Here is a 21082-nt window from a genome sequence, read left to right as displayed (position 1 = left end):
TTTACATCAATAAAGCTGGTAACACCTGCAATTTTCTGAATGTGTGACTATACTTAATGCAATGGAACAGCTTGAATTAGATTGGATTCGGTACATGTCTGTAATTCATACTGTATATAGCCAGGTAATGTTTATCATTTGAAAATATAGTAATTGCTTGGAAATTCATCTGAGAAGAAGGCAAGATGCATTTGCAAGATTGACTGAGGCGAGTCACAAACTTTCTGGTATTTGTCTTTTTGGCCAGTTATGGATATCTATCACTTTCAAGATTTTCTTATGTGGGAAATATTAGATCTGTATTTAAAAGTTGCTCTCAACTGTCATTCATTTGATTTTTCCCTACCCCCGCAATTAGATTTTCCTTTAAAGCTGCGTCTCTTTACAATTGCAAATCCAGATTATATTTTGGGACAACAAGTATTGCGCAACTCTAAAACTTGTCTGCTTATACTCTTGGATTTCATATTGTAGTGTCTATCAATACAGCTTTTTTGCTAATTCATTTCTCAGGGTTCCTGAGAAAAAAAATCAATCAACCTGTCTGGCTTAACATTTTAAGTACAGCCAGGCAGTTGTCAGCCACCAGTTAACTAGTGTATCCTCCATGGTCATTTCTCTACCAATCAGCACTCTCCTGTCATGCACTATAAATCTGGACTTTTCCTTAAATTTTATGAATTGTCTTGAGTGCAAGACATAAGGTTTCAACAAAATGTCTTTTTCAGCAATACTTAACTCTGAAATCCTTGCTAAGTTGCACAGTATTGCTGTTAATCCACTCATAATCAGTTGCAAATTGTTTCACTACATCTGAGTCTCATATGTTTAACAAACTGCAAAATAAACTTAACTGCAGTGGTAATTTTTGAAGTTCAATTATTGCAATCATGATTTTGTGGCTCCTGAGTCTACACCATTGTGCTATTGCATTAAGTCAACTTTTAATGGGTGTACCTGAGATAGCTGAAAACAGCTTCAAACAAATATTTTCTCCCTCTGTTCGAACCAAATTTATATTGGAATTGTTACATAGTTAATATTGTTATAAAGATGCTTCTGTCATCTGGACTTAACTGTCATCATATTGGAGTTGGTGAGTATGAGGTAAAATGTCAACTGCAGAATTTAATTTGTAGCTCTGGAGCACGAATCTGGCAAATTATGGCTACGTTTTAAGATTTGTGACATCTGAGTGTAGCTCAAGCTGTTTGATGCTATCACATGAAGCAGGCTTAGATTAGTTTTGAAATTGTGGTTAATAACACTAAGTGAAAATTAATTTCTATTAACAAGGTTTGGTTCAGTTTTGGGTGTGGAAAATCTTGCTTTTATGTAAACCATTTGTATTAACTGTAAAAGTTTGTTTAATAAAATATATTTGTATATTTGCACGACTGAGTGTAATTCTATTGTTATAAGTTTGATTTTCTATACTTCAGATTAAGAATGTGCTGTAATCACTATTTGACCTGAAAGAAATATGGTCTAAAAATAGCGTACTTATTTTTTAGATTAATATTTTTGACAGAATTTCTTTATCATTCCCATAAGTTACCTTTTTTTTTTGCAAATAGTCCTTAATTACTGATTTTGATACCTCCCCGGGTAACAAACTAAATTATTTGTGCTGTATCATAATAGATCAACGGATTTGAGTTAGTGTGATCTTGCAGATTTTATTTTTGTAATATTTGCCTTGTTTGAAAGGTGATGCGTTGGTAGTTTGGGGTAAAGCATGCTGCGTTCTTGAACTGTGCATCAATGATTTTTGTTTCAACCTTGAGTTTTTTTAATACATGAGATGAGCAAAGAGTTTTACCAATTATCTATTAGCATTTTTCAAGACATTTTGAATTATTTTTCATTTTTAACATTATCTTAGGCATGGATAGTATTAAGAAATAACATCCCTTTTAGAAATCTAGCAAGTTCCTGGCATGTTTTCAATTGCTGTCTTGTTTCAGACTGAATTTTGAGACTAATTCCAGCTTTATAATATCTCTTCCAAACTGAAGTTGTTGGAGGAAGTCATTCAGATGGGGGAATGATGAGGAAGAGATTTGTTTCTACTACTTGGGTTTGCTTTCTTATGGGGGTACAGGATAATAAAGTCAAGGACTCTTCATGTCTCTTGTTTTCAGGGCCCCTTTCATTTTGCATCATCTAGTAAATTAGCTGAGCATATTATCTCTATTGTTCCTGTTCCCTCTCTTTGCACATTTCCCCCCCCCCTCGCAAAAAAGCCACCACAATGGCAAAACATTATTTTTTTAATATATATCTAGACTTGTTTCTTTTTGAGTTGAAGCAGCAACTGGGCTCTAGGATGCTACTTCAACACAATGCACTTCTAAGGACTACGTGAGGTAAGACAGCAACACTATACTGGAGGGTGCTAATAATGTGTAAATGTATTGATGATAAATGGCTGGCTTTCAAAAACAAACTATCCTGAACAGGAAAGAAAACCAATTTTTAATAGTATTGAACCTTTTGAGCTGAATTTGATTGCACAGAAATTGACGTGCCAGTTGGAAATGGGTATTGTGCATCTAACTTTGTACACTGACAAATTTGGACACTGGGGTGGAAGTAAACTTTAAGGGTGAACCTTAGCTGAAATTGACCATTAAAGATAATAAATGGCTACCTGGAAAGCAATTTTCGAGCAGGGAAATTGAAGGGGTGAAACCTGATTTGAGATATACAACTTCAAGGGACATGGGCTAGGTAGATAAACTCTTACCCCTTTTTCTTTTAGTAGTGGGGTCAATAACCAGGGAGTATAGATTAAAGATATGGATTAGGATATTGAGAGGAGATTTTCACTAAGTCCCAAATTGCGAAGTAAGAACCATCACAGCATTTAAGAATTTAAATGACTACTTGAACTGCCGTGGTATCCAAGGCTACAAGAATACTGGAAAACTCTATCTTGGTAGATAAATACTCGATAACCATTGTCGACATGACATACCTGGTTCTGTACTATAAAACTCTTAGACTCCCTGACTTGTTGAATTGACTGACTTTATTTCTGACGTGAATCATGTGCTGTGATTATAACAGAAACTTTACCCATAGTGAAATTGCCTGATTTCAACACAACACCCTGAGGGATCAATGAAGAATATTCTTCTAAGGTACCTGGAAGGGCATTAAAAACAGTAGTAAGTTAGGAATGGCAGAGATTGCTTCTTGGCCTATTTAGTGTAAGTTGACGATCTAGGTTTTCCTACAGAGATGTAGTATTCAACTAATTGAAGCAGTTAAATTGTTGTAAGTTTACAAAAGATGTGGTAAAAGATCTCGAGCCTTCTCACTAACCACAAGTAAACCTGTCTGACAATTTTTAAATGTGTTGTACTCTGAATTTAAAGAATTGCCAAGAAAGACCTTATCTTGCCATTCATGATTCTCAGCTTTCACCTTTTGCACTCTGTTTTGACTTTTACAATGGATTTAATACTAGAGAGCACTCTTTCACAAGTAACTAGATTTTTTTTAAAGATAGTGGAAGGGAGGGCAACCAGGATGAAGAAACTGTCAACTCCTTGCAGAAGCTTCAAATCATAGGACTCCTGTGGAAGCCTCAGTGGGATACCTCGTGACAATAGAATTAAGTTTTAAGTTGAAATCTGAGCAAGCTAGTTTTGTGTTGTGTTTATTGCCTTAGTTTTCTGAACAACAAATTGATTTTCCACCTTGAAATCGGGTTGGGTTCATGGTCATTGAGATGGAATTTTTAATTTACTTTTCGGACGTGTTACTTTCTACACTGTTGGTAACCAGCTAGAGTCAGATATACAGCATGGAAGCAGATCCTTTGGTTCAACTCATCCATGCTGACCAGATATCCCAACCTAATTTGGTCCCATTTGTCACCACTTGGCCCATATCCTTCTCAACCTTTCCTTCTCTTATACTCATTCAGGCACTTTTCTAAATGCTGTATTTGCATCAGCCTCCACCACTTTCTTTTGCAGCTCATTCGATGCATGCACCATCCTCTCTGAAAATGTTGCCCCTTAGGTCCCATTTTTATATTTCCCCCCCTCATCCTAAACCTATGCCCTCTATTTCTGGACTCCCTCACTTCAAGGAGAAGACCTTGTCTACTTATCCTATCCATGCCCCTCCTTTTACAAACCTCTATAAGGTCACCCCTCAGCCTCCGAACTCTAGGGTAAACAACCCCATTATATTCTGCCTCTCCCTATAGCTCTAATCTTTCAACATCCTTGTAGTCTTTTTTTGAGCCGTTTCAAGTTTTATAGGAAGGAGACCAGTATTGTGCACAATATTCCAAAAGTAGCTTAACGAATGTCCTGTACAGCTGCAACATGACCACCCAACTCAACTCCTATGCTCAATGCTCTGACTAATAAAGGAAAGCGTACCAAATGCTGCCTTCACTATCCTATCTATCTGTGACTCGATTTTCAAGCAACTATGAACCTGTGCTCCAAGGTCTCCTTGTTCACCTTGCATTTATCTAAATTAAACTCCATTTGACACTCCTCAGCCCATTGGCCCATCTGATCAAGATCCCATTGTACTCTGAGGTAACTTTCTTCACTGTCCACTACACTTCAAATTTTGATGTCCTCTGCAAACTTATTAACTATACCTCCTATGTTCATACCCGAATCATTTGTGTAAATGACAAAAAGTAATGGGCCCAGCACATCTAAGTATTCTTTAAAATGAAGGAAAAATTAGGAGACCAGTTAGTTGTCCCTGCATTTCTATTCAAAGATTTGCACTGCATGAATGTTCCTGTAATTATTGCAAAAATCTTCAGATTTTGTAACATTGGCACTCGGGGCTCCAGTGTTCAAATTTTTATAATGGCCAGCTTTTTGACTCTATCAAATCTTTTATCTATTCTCTCCATTAACTAGTCAGTCATTTCTGGTGAACTGTTCTAACATTTGCTCCCTGATGACCTAGCTTCTCCTAAGTACGCACCCAAGGAAGTGTAATTGTCCCTTGGTGATCATTTGTAGAAGTTCATGGAGGAGTCAGAAGTGTGAAATTGCACCAAAAAGTACCACAAGCAATTTGATGTGATGCATAATCATTTGCGCTCATGCGTGAAGAGGATTGCTTTCAGTTTTTGAGCACTGCCTGTACTGTGTTATTTTGGACTGAATTTGCACAGAAAAGATCCACAAGGTGATCATTTAATTCTCTAAATATCCATCACATGAAAAGATCCTGTGATGATACATCTGTCATGTGGTTCAAATCCTGTAATAATAAACTGTTAGGTAGCTTAAAATCTGATTGAAGATTTGTAGCTCGGGTATCCGTTGTTGTGGTTCTGCTCGCCAAGCTGGAAGTTTTTGCTGCAAAAGTTTCGTTCCCTGGCTAGGGAACATCATCAGTGCTGTTGGAGCAATATAATACAACAATTGGAGCAATTATATACAATATAAATACCGGAAGAAACATCAAAGCAGCGCTTCACACGAGGCTCCAAAAGCACTGATGATGTTCCCTAGCCAGGGAACGAAACGTTTGCAGCAAAAACTTCCAGCTCGGCGAGCAGAACCATAACAATGTTAGGTAGCTGTGGCCTAAATAATCAGAGCATTCTGACTTCCAAGTTCAAAGAAGCTGAATCTCTCACTAGATCACAACATAGGTATCATGTCTGTTGCCTCCTAATAAACAGCATTCATGTGCTGAACTGCTGAGATATCCAAATTAGATTAAGGTATTGTGAATGAGATTTGGGTATTTATCCCTTTCAAAGGTGACATTTTGAGTTGACCTGATGAGGTAAAGGTAAAAGGCTATAGGAAAAGTTTCTCACGAACGGAAAAGTTCCGGACTGCATAACAAAACTTTATTAGTTGGCAAATATTTGGGGGAAAAACTTCTAGTTAGTGTAGTAAAGATAAAACACTGAAATGTAAGACCCTGATAACAACAAAGTTGAGGATTGTTTGTAGGTGAACGAATTAGTTTAGTGAATGACTGACCTTGTCTAAAAATATCTTGTGATCCTAAGGTAACGTTTGCAGAGACAAAATCTATTATCTAAATTTTTAATCAACTTTCCTCAAAGCATGTTGATGTACTGGAGCACTCTGCTTTCTTGGAATTTTACCAACACTAGAATCTAACCTTGGAAAATATATCAGCCTAAAAAATGACTTTTTAAAAAAAAAAGTGTTGGGTAAGTGTATGTCATTAATTTTAATTTCAGGACATTAAGAAATAGAAAGGGAAACAATTCTTGGTGTGCAATGCAGCTTATTAAACAAAAGTGGCCAGTTAGTGGTGATGAGCAATCGAGTCAACTGTGTGGACACAGATTTATTTATTCTAAGCAATAATGGAATGAGCACAGAATCTTGTCATTCTGTTAGCACCTTTCCAGATCAACTATAACAGGAGTTTGATTTGAAACGTAAAGTTGGCTGAATGACTGACTGACTAGGAAGGAGGGAATAGTCTAGAAACAGCAACTGCAGATATTTTCACTGTGAAAATAAGGATAACCAAGACCTGTGTGGTAAGGGGGCTGACCTAAATTAATTGAAGAAAATGTAGCAAAAGTAAAAACAATAGCTAATTTTAATCTGAAATAAAAACCACCTGGGTATGTGCTTGCAGCATCTTATGGAGGGAGAAATTGTTAATTTTTCATATCAACTTAACTTTGAAGACTCGTAGTTCAGGTTGTAAGTTTGTTTGCTGATCTGGAAGATTTGTTCTCACCATGCTAAGTAACATTAGTGAGCCTCCGTTGAGGCGCTGGTGCACTGTCCTGCTTTCTATTTGTGGTGGGTGATATCCCTTCCAGTTCTCTTTGACCATTTGGTAAATGGGGTTCAAATTGATGTGTTCGGAATTTTGGGTTTGAATGCTAGGCCTCTAGGAATTTCCCATGCGCATCCTTGTTTAGCCTGTCCCAGGATGGATGTATTATCCCAGTCAAACTGGTGTCCCTCCTTATCAGTGTGTAAGGATGCTAACTATAGTTAGTCATGGCTAGTTGGTGCTCATGTATTCTGGTGGCTAGTTTCCTGCCAATCTGTCTGATTTTTGTAATGTTTGTTGCAGTCCTTGCAGGGACGTTTGTTCTGCTCGTTGTTGTTAGATTCATAAATAGCTATTTCAGTATGTTGGTAGTTTGTAGGGTACCATGATGCCAAGGGGCAGGAGTAGTTATTCTTGGTCATCATCTCTGAAGTGCCTTTTAATGTATGATTAGTAGTGTGGCTAAAGTCTCTGGGCTTGTTGTTGTCTTGTTTAGAACCTAATTTAACTTACAGCTAAACTTAACTTGCTGGAAGGAGGTTTTTGTTTCTCTGCATTTGTTGTCAATTTTAAGAAAAAATGTTACATTTGATATATTCAGTCCCTGGAACATTTTGTACTCCAGCCAATTCATGATTGATAGACTGTTGCATGTAAATAGATATAAACTGAAGAATGATAAAATTGTGTTAATATTACTTGAGAAATTTAGATTAGATTAGTGTGGAAACAGGCCCTTCAGCCCAACAAGTCCACACCGACCCGCCAAAGCGCAACCCACCCATACCTCTACATTTACCCCTTACCTAACACTACGGGCAATTTAGCATTGCCAATTCACCTGACCCGCACATCTTTGGACTGTGGGAGGAAACCGGAGCACCCGGAGGGAACCCACGCAGACACGGGGAGAACGTGCAAACTCCACACAGCCAGTCGCCTGAGTCGGGAATTGAACCCGGGTCTCTGGCGTTGTGAGGCAGCAGTGCTAACCACTGTGCCGCCCCTCAGGACGCAAAGAATGTCTTGGCAGGAGGGGGAATGAAATTGGAGGTGAGGGCTGAAAGGTTGAAAAATATGTAATAAAAATTGTGCTTTAGTTTTAGTATTTTAGAAAAATGATTAGAATTAGCTGAAGGTATGGCTAACTTTTTTTGCGCTAAAATGAGAATGTAGGGTTACTTCAGCTTAGTGGTTATGCTCCTCTGTCAGAAGACATTTGGGACTTGGCATGCAATCTGGTATAATACTGTAGTGTTGCCCTGTAGATCTGAACTCTGGCATTGGCTTTTCATCTCTGGGAAGGGGGAGCTTTATAGCTAAATTTGCTGAATTATATAGTAAGACTAAGTAATATACACAGAGCATATGTCGCAAAGAGACATGGATAGACTATGAACCAGAATTGATGGACAGAATTGAACATGAGGAAGTGAGGTTATCAGCAAAAGAATTTTTTTTAAACGTCTCATAGGCAAAGAATTTAGAAAAGCACCATTTGTATCTAGATGCATGTACTGAAATAACTTTAAGCTGGTGAACAGTTGCTAAAACTACTTTAAAAGCCCAATGGGGTATTTGTCTATTTAACAAGAGTAGAAAAACAATACACAATGTTCCAGTTGTGCAGAGTTTTAGTTGCAGTCAGTACTGCATTTGGTTTTGGAAGCCACACCTCGGAAAGGATATAATGGCTTTGGAGGGCATGCACTATCAAATCAGCATTGCCATAGCAGTTTAAAAAGAAGGATCAAGGATAGTTGCGTGCACCAGGGCATGCATTCCCTTGAGCAAACTTGAGTGATCTAATTGTTTAGGATGATTTGAAAGAAATTATTCCTGCTGGTGTTCAGAACAAGAAAACAGCATTTAAAGGAAATTTTTAAGTATTGCATTATCTTCACAACTGACACTAAACCATTTGGAACCTGCTTCTCTCCCAAAATCGAGGACTGATCAATTGAAAAGTTTGCACCTGAAACAGGTCTCTGTATAAGACTATTTAGTAAAGAATGATAACAGCATGAAATGAAGACAATTGGTTTATGTCCGTGCTCGCTGCCTGAAACAAAAACCTACTTTGTTCCACTTACCTTGCATTTTCCCCATGGCCGGACAAATTTCGTTGCTTCAGATAACTTTGAATTGAGAACGTTGAAAACAATCTGCTTCCACCACACTAGGCAGAACACTTTCAGATCAATAATATTTATTTCACTTAATTCTAAAAGTGACATCTGATTTTCAATCATTCTGGCAATGAGACTAATTTGCTATCCTTAATCACCATGATTTGGGAACTTCTATCCAATCTTCTTTTAATATTTGCATTAAGGAGCAAATCTATTCCAATGCCTTCCCATTCTTCGTAAAGAGTTGTGCCCTGCGTTTGGGTGCAGTATCTTAGTTCAAGCTGAACTGGAAATTTTATACCCTTATTTTTTTTTTAATCCAAATCTTTGCCTTCCTTTCCCAAAATAAAGCCTCGGATCCATAATGCTTGATTAATCCTTTGCTCAGCCCTATCTCGTCTAGTGATTTGTGTATACATACATGGATTATTCTCTCTGCTGTTTGTACCAACATGAATAGCTTCCAATTTTTCTGCATTTAAATTGGACAAGTTGGGCAAATCAAATGATTCCACCAACTTATCGTATTGTTTTTAAGGGAAATGGAATGCACTTGGTCATGTAGACCAAAGGTACATTTCAGCCACTATCTGATGCAGTGGCTGAGCAAATGATCTTTAGCTGATCCTGTTGGTTATGCTTTCTTTTGCATAAGCTGTTGAACAAACGCCCTGGCCGAAATAAGAGATGCCATAATATTACAAGCGCAAAAAAAGGTTGGTCATGGTTTTTAACTCAGGCAAATTTTACCAGCGACTCTGAATACTAATCCATGCCTCTGTTTAAAAAGTGAGCAAAAGACAATCGAGCTATAATAGTCTGAAAATTGAAGGTAAAACTAGCGAGTCTTTGGCAGGAGGTTGAGTTTAATGTTTGAAATATTGGAATTTTTAAAGTAATTTGGATATCTAATGGAAACAAGCTGCGGCTTGTGAACTTTGAGAAGAGTAAGGTATCTGATACAAAGCTGCTTATAAAAATTAGAAGGGAACATGTCTGCCAGTCAGCTTTTCTACTAAAGTAATGATGGTTATACATAAATTGCAATACCTTGAATTCCACTAGGATTGGAAGTGGTATCTTAAGGGTTTATAAATTAATGTCTGTTTGTGCATATCAATTTTGAGCACGTTTTGTGGATCGAAAGACATCTAACAGGACTGAAAGCTTGGACAATACAAAGTAACAACCAAATGTGTAGAATGATTCTATATATATTTGGGAGCTCTATTTAAAAGAAAGACACCTTTTTGGGTGTTAATTGAATTGAAGGGTATATGAAATGCTATACTCTTGGAAAGTGTGGATAGTTGACCAGATATTTGGGTTTTATTTATGAGCCAATTTCATATTGCAAAGTTAAAATTATGGATTTGTGAAGTATCTTTTTAAATAAAGAAATTTTCTCCACTCAAGTGTAGAAGAATGTGAAACGTATCACTTGATTGGTTGAAGCAAATAAAATAGGTGCATTTAAGGGGAAACTAGACATGCAGGATAGGGAATAGATATCCATGTGGAAGTTTTAGATGAAATAAGGGTAGAGAATAAAGACTGGTGCAGACTTGTTGGCTTGAATGGCCTGTTTCTGTTCCATATTTTTCTGTTAGAAATGTTAGACATAAAGTTTCCTAAGATGGAGTGAAAATGTGACCTACAAAACTGGAACAAGCCATTGTGATGTTTACTATTGACTGGGAGTAAGTCAAAACTACTTTCAAATAAGAATACCAGGATGCAAAGGAGACATCAGACATTGCTGTTTTTTAACTCTTCAGAGTCCGGCTGAGGGTTTTGTGAAAAAAATTTCTTCTGTGCCACACCTTTAGCTTAATTGCTAATCATAGGGATGAGAGAACTGGACATAGGGTTTAGGAAATTAGTATTGTGAAGAATTAGATCACAGAATTGCTATTGGTAAGCTTGCAACTAATTCTATTTGATTATGGGTTAAGTGAAGAAGACTTTTTGCTATACACCATTCACTGCTTGAAACAGAGATCCTGTAGGCAGGGCAGAGGTTTGAATGTGCTCTGCAGGGATGTTGGCTTGTGACGAGAACAATGTTATATACAAACATATGGTTTTTGGTTTTGAAAAGTTGATAGGAATTCTTTCTGTAGTTTATTTTAAACATTAACAGTACACATAGTCAATATGTTATAGTAAAAAGTTGTAAGGTGAAGCTTTGTATAATCCTTTCAGTAAGTCAGTGAAATTCAAGTTTTTGAAATGCTAGTCTTAACAGAAATTGGAACAAATGTGACTTCAGCTCTAAGGTCAAAATAGATTTTTTTTAAGAAAAGAATTTGCAGCTAGGATTAAATATCTCTGCATGATCTTCAGTATTACACCATAAGTAGATTGACCCAAAGTTATCTCACATTGAGGAAAACTGCTAAATGTGACATACAAGCAAAATACTACAGTTAAATTTTAAAAAAAACAACATTCAGATTACACAATGCTAATGTTTTGACTATATGCTCTTCTGTTAACATTACTGAATGATACTTTAAATCGGTGGGTTCTGACTCTATAACTTAAATTCTGAACCGAAGCATTTGATATTCAGTTTCTAAGAACAAATTTCCATAGTTATTGAAAATACTTGGCAGGTCTGCACCTGTGGACAGAGAATCAAAACTATTATATCAAATTGTGTTCTTCAGACTTCTGCGCTCACAACTCCAAATTGATTCTGATTATTTGCCAACAGAAGCTGATAATTGAGTATTTCGAGCATTCTCTGTTCTTAAATTTCGAGTGGTGTTAGAATCTTGTTTGCTATTTCCTGCTGCTTTGGTGGTGGGGGGGGGGGAAATCTCTGAATTTGCTCTTCCATTTTTGTTTGAACATTGGCATAGAACATGCCCTTTTACTTTGCATCATTGTTTGCAACAAGTATGCTAATATTAAAAATACTATAATGCTCATTTCTTTAATTCATTGACCTTGGTAGTCCATGTTACTTCATTATTGCAATGCAGGTTTAACAAAATTAGTGCTATGTTGGAATTGGGTATCTGAAAGCTTTCTTTGGTTAAGGAAAAGCTTTAAACATTCCACATTTAAAGCATTTCTCATACATTTCCATCCAAATCTAAGTATTGGGATATTAAATAACTAGTGTCCATGTCTATGTTCTTAGCTTGGTAGCATAATGGAGATTCCAGTGTTCCAGAACACTTTCAGACAGTTTAGAGTTTCTTCAAAATCCATTCTCTTTTTGAATTTTTTTTTAAAAAGTTCATTGTTTCTCTTAAATTGCTATCTGTTGTGATCTAATTGATTTTGTTTTTGCTTCTAATTTGTTCAGTTTTGCAGTGTACCTCTTTTCTGTAAAGGTTGAGGTAACTCAGCATGATTTGGGGGTGCCAACTTTGAACTTGTTAGAATGGAAGCCAATTTTATAAACTTTGTTTGTAATTGAAAGCTTTCTCCAATAGTAATTTAGGTGAAGTTCTGTAAGAAACAGTAAACTTTCTTATCTTTAATTGTCCTTGTTTAACATTTAATTGTTATCCTTTCTAACATGCAATTTTGACTCTAATGTAAATTACAATTTGTCTAGATCATATTTACTAATGTTTAATGGTTCATATTCTAGTTTTTTTTTCCTGCAGAGTCTTAGCTTATCTTAGTTCCTTTGACAACCATCAGCATTAGAACAGGATAGAAATGCTGAACTGGTATTTGGTGAATAAAGAATTGTAATATTCTGGGTATAACTAAAATTAAAATCACAACTGTGGCTATTATGAAGTAGGTAAAAGAATATTTAAACAGTTTAAATAGTTAATTCAATTTTCCTTTTTAAGTGTGTACAAAAACAGCTTTCTAAAATGCTGCCTAACGCATTGTTGGTAGCATCAAAAAGTACTGATCATAGTTTCCAATTTGGGTAAATCTTTCCTTTCTGATAGCCTAAAAACAAACCAGGAGTGTGCCACTTGAGTTCAAACTGTAAACAAAATGACAACTTAGACCTGTCAATCCACAGCTTATGTCTGTTTAGCCATGAAACATTCTGTATGTTATAAATGTGTACGTCAATCTTTGAGGCTTTCTACATGCTGTGTTGCTATGTCAATTTGCTTTCTCCTCTCAATTGATTCTAGGAGTTTAAATACTGTTTCAATTATCAGAATTGGTATTTTCTATGTCAGGATTGCTTTACTTCCCTGACTGTTCAGTTTTAAGGAGATTGAAGTTGCATGTTCCGTTAATAGAAGCATGCAGCTGACAGAAAATTTGATACTATTTGAATAAAAAGTTGTAGTTAAAGTGTTTTAAAAGATGAAAACATTTTTAATGAATGTTGCATAACAGAAGAACTGATGACAGCATTATAAAATTGGAAATGAAGAACCCGAAGAGAGAATTGGTGCATTGAAACCTGTTACTGTAATGGAAGTTGCATTGACCACTGAAACCACAAGCAAAATTTTAAAGACAAATAAGTCTCCTTTCATTGAGAGAATGAACATATATCAAATGTACTTGTGTATCATGCAATCCTTGATGTACATATAAGTCACACTGAAATCTGTTTTTAGGTCCTGTTTTAAATTTGCTCTGAACATGCAATAAGTCTCAATTTGGAAAAAAAAATAAAGACCTACCACAACCTTAAAGTCTTTGTTACTATATGTAAATGACTATATACCACAGGATGATTGATCATATTAAATAATAATTTCAACATTGTTGCCCATACTTGCTAGTGTGGAAACTGAACAAGAGATCTTAAACGGGTCATTGGAGCTGAGCCTGAAGAAATCAACATGCACATAGGTTTTAAAGCAAAATGCTTTTGCCTGAAGACATGCAAAAATGTAATTTTTTTTGTATATAGTTACTATTGTACTATTTTTGTACAGTTCCAATGATAACCAGACAGTGTAGTATCTGGTTACCTCTGGATAGATGCTTTTTGGAAGATGCGACTTTCCATGAATGTCAGTTTGTTTTTGAGGGAGTTTTAACATTTTTGAGCAGAAACTCCTAGAAGCTTGTTTCCACTCTGGCTTGGCAGTGAGCTCAGCTAACATTACGAATGAAATATTCTACTTTAGAGATATAGCAAATGGAAAATTCCAATGTACAATATCACTTAAGAAAATCCATCTTGTATATACAAGCATTTTTTTTAAAAAAAACCTGTATTCAGTGTGTTGGAACTGTAAAATGACCTGACTTAGATGTAGCTTGAGTAACCTTTTAACCAAGGTGCACACATTGCATCCTTAATCTTTTCCTATTGAAGATGTTGATACTTTACAGGGAGCCTGGTCTGTTTCATGAGTTGTGAAACTTCAGTGTATAATTTGCGTAGTCTAGCTTGAATCACAAAGTTAAAAATCACACAACACCAGGTTATAGTCCAACAGGTTTAATTGGAAGCACACTAGCTTCCAATTAAACCTGTTGGACTATAACCTGGTGGTGTGTGATTTTTAACTTGTACACCCCAGTCCAACACCAGTATCTCCAAATCTTGAATTAGAAAGGACTTTAAGGATAACGTTAGGCAAGGCAAATAGACTGCCAGTCATTACAGACCTTAACTGGTCCATCAGAAGTACATTTTAATGAGAGTACCTTACAAAATAAGGGAATTACATTTCTTGTATTAAAACTGTTAACGGAACGACTTTGAGAGGACTCGAGTGATTTTACATTTATGGTCTTGGAGTGAAGAGATTAGCAGTACTGCTAATTAGCCAGTAATTTCCACAAACTTGTTATTCTAAAGAATTTTGGATCAACTGGCTGTACACCTACCATATAAAGCCTGTGAAACAAATACTAGTGAAACTAATAACTCCAAAGGGCTGCTTGAATTTAATTAGGTTATTCTAGAAAATTGTGAACATTAAGGAAAATGCATGGAATGTGATGTTAGAATCTGTGGGAAACATCAGTAAAACAGCTCAAGGTTTGAGAAGTTGAACATTTAGACAATTTGATGATGGAAGTATAAAAGGGATGAATGGAGAACAGAAGATTGGAGTAAATAGTTTTTTGGTTGTATGCAAGATGATCAGTATTGATATTCTCTGAATAAGTTGCTTGAATATTGGTAGGGGGTTTATAATTGCTGAGTGCCAAATTAAGGATAATGACAAGTAAGGCTGGAGAAAGACCACCAAGCTTAAGGAAATATGCTAATATGTGACCAGTGTATTTAATGGATAATTTTAGATCTTTCTTTATTGTCTACTTTCTTCAATAGAAGTATACTTCAGATTGCATAAACCATAGTTATGCACTCACTGATTCAAAGTCATGTTGTCTGTACCATAATTTAAACCAAGTCTTACCATTCCTGTGCTTACTGACAATGCCCCAGATTTTGAAAATGTTGTTTTAAGCTTTTACGGTGATTTTCCTCCAGCCCTGAAACTTGCCCAAGAGCTTGATACTGCTTCAGTTCTGGCCTTTAGTGGACCAGCATTTTTCAATACTGTACCTTTATGATGCATAAGCCTCAACTCTGGAGGACCTTCATAAATTTCTTTTAATCCTTTTGCTGCTCCTATCATAGTTCCTTGATAGAGAGTTTTGAGAAGATTTGTAGCTCAGGTTGAGGTTCTGGATGTAGGTCTGCTCACTGAGCCAATCTACATCCATAGATCTTTGACTTAGTCAAGTTGTGTAATGCAACATGCATAAAGATTTTTTTTTAAATGCAGTTTATTAGTGCACAAATGCTTCAAAGGATTTGTAGGTGAAAAAGCAAATGGAGTTTTGTTTAAACATTGGAAAGTTTACTCTCAAAAACAAAGGCATAAATTTGCACAAGATTTTACAGTATTTAATGGGATTTGTTTAATTGACTGGAATAATGCGGAGATGAAAAAGTGTAGTAGATGTGGACAAATCAGGACTGTAATTGAAACATGTTTTACTGGAGAACCAGTAATGAGGCTCAAACTTTGCATTATGGTACTAAAATGTGAAGGACAATATTTTACCAAACTTTTGGCTTCCTTTTTTTTGTTAAAATTCATGATACCAGCTATGCCAGATTGGACCCATAAAGTCTGAGTACTGTGGGTCCAAGTCCCACTGCCAAGTAATGCTGCCCTGTCAGAACTGACCTCTTTTGGATGTGGCCTTAAATGTGAGCCAGTTCTGCTCCCTTTTTGGATGCAAAACATCCTATGCTACCATTTAGGGGTAGGTGTTATCTCCTGCTCTGGTCAAAATGCCTCCAGCCTCATGACAGAAGATTTAATCGTTATTGCATTTCCTTTGTGGCATTATGTTGCATGCAAGTTAACTATCATGTTTCTTGCATTACAATCAGTTACAATGCACAAACACTAGTGTTTTGAGACATTTGGTGCTGAAAGGAGCTATATAAAGGCAATTGTTACCTCTTCTTTAGCCATGGAGATGTTGATGGTGTAATGAATCTCTATGCACTCTCGCTGAATGCATTTCCCCCTACCTAAATGTTCCTAAGGCTAACAGTCATTCATCTGCCTGGTCTGAAATAAGTTAATAACCATATTGGGAAACTAATCCAGGATCTTCAGAACGAAGTGGTTCAAACAATGAAAAATGCGCTGCCTCTTTTTGGAAACATCATTTCTTTACAGTGAGCCATTAGCTGTGTTTCATGAGAATCGATGGTCATATTTTTTAAAACCAAAACACATTTAGAATATCATTTGAAACAACACATTTGAATGCAATTGCTAGTAACATTTAATCGGTGAGCATCTTCAGTAACGTTTGTGGCCTGATTTAAATTTTCTACCCAAGGATGTTTCAAATGTTAACGTCAAAAAATAATGATTCAAATAAAGTTCAATTAGATTTTGCACGTACTGCATCAAACCATGTTCACTTACAGAATGGAATTCAACACCACACACACATCCTCTTGAAAGTAAACAGTTTAGTGAATCATAAAGGTAGTAGTAATAATTGTTTTTAGAAATGTAATGATAATAGCTGTCATCCCAGTTAAGTGGATGTTCTGGAGCATTCCAAGTCTCATTCATTCAAAGCAGTTGCTGCAGGTTTCACAATTTATACATTTTTTTTTTCTATTCACATTGGCAATATGTAAAATGTATTTACAGTGTTGATTACATTGCTGTCAATGATAACTAATTAGATAACCGATTTTAGATTATTTTAGACCCTGAGATAAGCAGAACTACTGCTGCTTCTCAAAACTGGTCTAACAAGTAATTTTATAACTATCAATCAGGCAAAGTGAGATTCTACCAAACACACCGCAACTTATTTTGTGGCATTTACTGATTAGCTGTTTGAGCTTCTTGAGGAAGTGAGGTGACTATTTCTAAGCTGTTAGGTTACGATAGATACAATCTACAGAGGGCACCTTTTTAGAGAATCTTTTGCAAGTTTTGTCCCCCAAAACATGTTAATTTGGCAAATGAACCATAAGTATGTTGAATTGCAAAGGCTACAGATTTCAAGTTTATAAAATTGCTGATTTACTGTCTAGTAGGAAATTCTAATGCTTTAACAAAACCATTAGTCCATATCAACATTTCTATTTTAAATCTAAAACTCCTATCCGTAGCACTTGAGTAGTAAAATGACATGCTGACATTCCAATGAATAGAAGCAGTAGTCCCAGGACTCTAAGAAATATGAACCAAATAACCAAATTTAAGAATTGGATATGCAGAATAGTACCAGAAACTGTGATGTTAGTAGGTTATGTAAAAGTTCTTTCAAGAAAGGCAGCTTAATTTCATGACTTGTTTGGTGCCCAGAAGATTTGATTGAGAAATTATTATTTTACCTGGTTCAGTTAAAATGTTCTTGTGGTCACTTTCTACCTGCACCAGAGTTATGACAAGATTTGGAGCAGATGAGATTAGTTGGCTGTTAGCAAATTGTGTAGCTGTGCAAGGTAGTTGCAAATATGTAGCTGTTTGTCTTTTGAGCTTTGGGTTTTCAAAATGGAAATAAAAATAGGATGAAAATGATTCTTTTAGTTGAAACAAATTAATTAAGAAAACATTTTGTAATTATTTATATATAGTAACAAGACCCAGATGTTAGCCAAAAAAATAGTCTCTACTACATTGTTTTCTTCCCCTTCTTATGAACAATGTAAGCAGGTTCCTGGTGTAAAGCTGACTGGCTCTTTGAAGCGTTAGCATGAGGTTGAAGACATCAAGAATGTCAAATGTCATTCTTGATCCACATCCAAGATCAATTTAATATAATCTCTCTTCTGTCCTAAAGAATATTGATCCAAAAACATCAAACCGACCTTTGGTTTGGGCAGAGGTCCTAAATCTTTACCTCAGAGATTCTTTATTTTTAATTTGGAAGTCAGAAAAAGTGAGAATGTTAGCACCCTCAGGAGAACAGAACTTTACAAGAAAAGAGGGTGAGAGTTTTGACCCACTATTATTGATGCCCCAATAATGTAGTTATTCCCACATAAGATGGGTCAGTTACACCAATTTGAACATTACCAATATGCACCTTTTTTCTCTTTGCTGATGCAAAAGGCTCTGGTACATAGAAAGATGGCCTTGTTTCACTCTAGGTAGGGAATCGAGAAATTCATGTATGCACTTTCTTATTTTCACTAAACAAGCAAAGCTGGCAAATATTTGTGAACAAAGAATAATTATTTAACATGTTTTCCCCCAAAAAATCAATGATTTTTTTTTAGCTGAAGGGCAGGGAGCAGAATTCTAGCATTCCAGTTGCTCAGTCTAGAGGACATTGTGTTGCACAAGGTCCAACTTGCTGTACTTCCACCAAAATAAATATTTTAAATTGGGGCAAGAGCTGTTGTCACATTCAAAAATTTATAGCGTGTTATTTAATTGTTTAAAAAGTATCGAAGAGGAGTTAGAAGCAAGGAAGCATTCAGGCTTTTCTATTTACCTTTATGCCTAGATTGCTAAACAAATGGATCAAAAGAGGCAATCCTGTAGGCTTTAGTTTTGCTGAAATCATTTATGATCAATTTTTTTTAAAAAATCAGCAACATTTTTGGGACCTGTTTATGAAATGAACATTATTGAAGTGCATAGGATATTCTACCTTGTGCAGGGACACAAAAATATGAGCAAAACTTCACAATCTGTTATGACGAGAAGAGTATTGACTTCAGATTTTTATACTGTATCTGTTGTGTCCTTTTGTTATGGCACCCATGAGAAATGTTATCATCCCTCTTTGGAAGAATGACTGTGGAAACTTGGAGTTCAGTAACTTAACAGAGTTGTTAGAGGTTGGGAATTCTATATGCATCATAATTGATCAGTTTAGCAAGTGATGAAACAAGTGATGTTCAGTTTATCTTTGGCTTTTGGTTTTTTTTTAATGAAACCGAACTACAATTTCTAGGAGATATTTTATGCAGTACTTAGTGAAAGCCTACCTGTCTGGTACTAAACCATGAAAATACACAATTCTAACAAGTTCCTCGAACATGAGCCTTATTATTGAACATAAATATTTATAAATTTATATCCTGAATGTGGTAGTACTTGTTTACTTTTGTACTTGACCAGTACCTCATGCCTGTATCTGTTTTCTGAAAATGTATGCACTTATTTCAATCCAATGTTCTTTTTCCTATATCCTTTTAAGCTCAATTGTTTTTAGTATTTATCCTTTTTTTTAAAAAAAAGTATTTGTTTTAAATGCTTTTGATTTCTCTCTGATCTCACATTTCATGTTCTAATAACAAATAAATGACTTCTCATTCTTTTAATTATCTTAGACTTATGCACAATGATTAACTCACTAAACAATGTAAATATAGCTTCCTTACCCCACACCCATATGATCAAAAATTGAGAGCTTTATATTTCTTGTTCCATCTCATGGAACTAAGTATGTTGCAGCTCAGTAAATCATTCCTAGCTCTGTTCTTGGTCTTTCTGGCCAACAATTTTTGTAAAGTTTTTCATCCAAAAATTTGTCTGACCTCAAAATCATACATCATAACAGATCCCTGATGCAATTAATCTTTTTTGACATCCCATAGAAAATTGATAGATGTGATCAGTATCAAATACTTTTTATGTAATGATCTTTGCACTTGCATTAAATAATTTGTCATAGTATCTCTATCTGCAATTCAAAATGGTCTTCACATGGTTTATGGTAACTTTATCATGGCTTACAAGCTGATATTGCTTCATACGTTTATTGCTTTTTCTTAAATCAAAACAAATAGTCACAATGTGGAGGCATAAGCTTATTGTATATGTTTTAAGCATCTGAGAAGCTGTGTTGGAATAAAACCTTGTAAAGAAGGATTTGGGTTAAAATTTACCCAAATACATTCTATATGCATCATATTTGGTCAGTTTAGCAGTACAATGAAAGAAGTGAGGTTCAGTTTATCTTTGGAACGGTATGTTCCAATTTTCTATAATACAGTATCTCCTTCAGTTAAATTAGTTCAGAATCTGATGACCCCTGTTGTCTAACATGTTCCAGATCCTAAAATGTTTTGCCCATTTGGTGTTGAGTCCCTCTGTATTTTGCACCTTATTTCATCATCTATTGTGCATTGTTTGAACATAATAGAATTAAAATCTATTTCATAACTTATTTTGCATGATATTCTTTCTTATGCTTAAGGTGTCTGTCAATCATATGTTTCTATAATGAATATTTAGAACACCATGAACACTTTTTTTAAAATCAAAGCCACTTTTAATAAATATTAAATGAACACACAACTGATGTTTCGAGTAAATTTGTAACAATTTGTCACAAGTGTAGCAGTAATATTTTGAAACCACTCAATGACCTTGATGATCCTATCTCTACAAGCTCCAACCTTTAGATTAGATTTCTTAGTCTGGAAACAGGCCCTTCGGCCCAACAGGTCCACACCAACTCGCCAAAGCGCACCCACTCAGACTATTCCCCTACACCTAACACTATGGGCAATTTAGCATAGCCAATTCACCTAACCTGTGAGTTTTTGGACTGTGGAAGGAAATCCATGCAGACACGGGGAGAATGTGCAAACTTCACACAGACAGTCGCCTGAGGCAGGAATTGAACCCGGGTCTCTGACGCTGTGAGGCAGCAGTGCTAACTACTGTGCCACCGTGCTGCCCATTTTTTTGTTTTTTTTTGCTCCTTTGTGCAGTATCCTAGTTCTGACTTGTTTTTTGTTTTATTCTCTTTTT

At 35.8% G+C, this 21082-nt stretch overlaps 1 protein-coding gene across 1 annotated transcript in view; it reads left to right on the top strand.

Moving 5' to 3' along the window:
• LOC132826453 (RNA/RNP complex-1-interacting phosphatase-like) overlaps positions 1-21082 on the top strand; it is a 52598-nt gene that overhangs the window by 5181 nt on the left and 26335 nt on the right. The window lies entirely within an intron of this gene.

Source organism: Hemiscyllium ocellatum, chromosome 22 (assembly GCF_020745735.1).
Source record: "Hemiscyllium ocellatum isolate sHemOce1 chromosome 22, sHemOce1.pat.X.cur, whole genome shotgun sequence".
NCBI classification, from domain to species: Eukaryota; Metazoa; Chordata; class Chondrichthyes; order Orectolobiformes; family Hemiscylliidae; genus Hemiscyllium; species Hemiscyllium ocellatum.
This window is presented reverse-complemented; position numbering and strand designations above follow the sequence as displayed.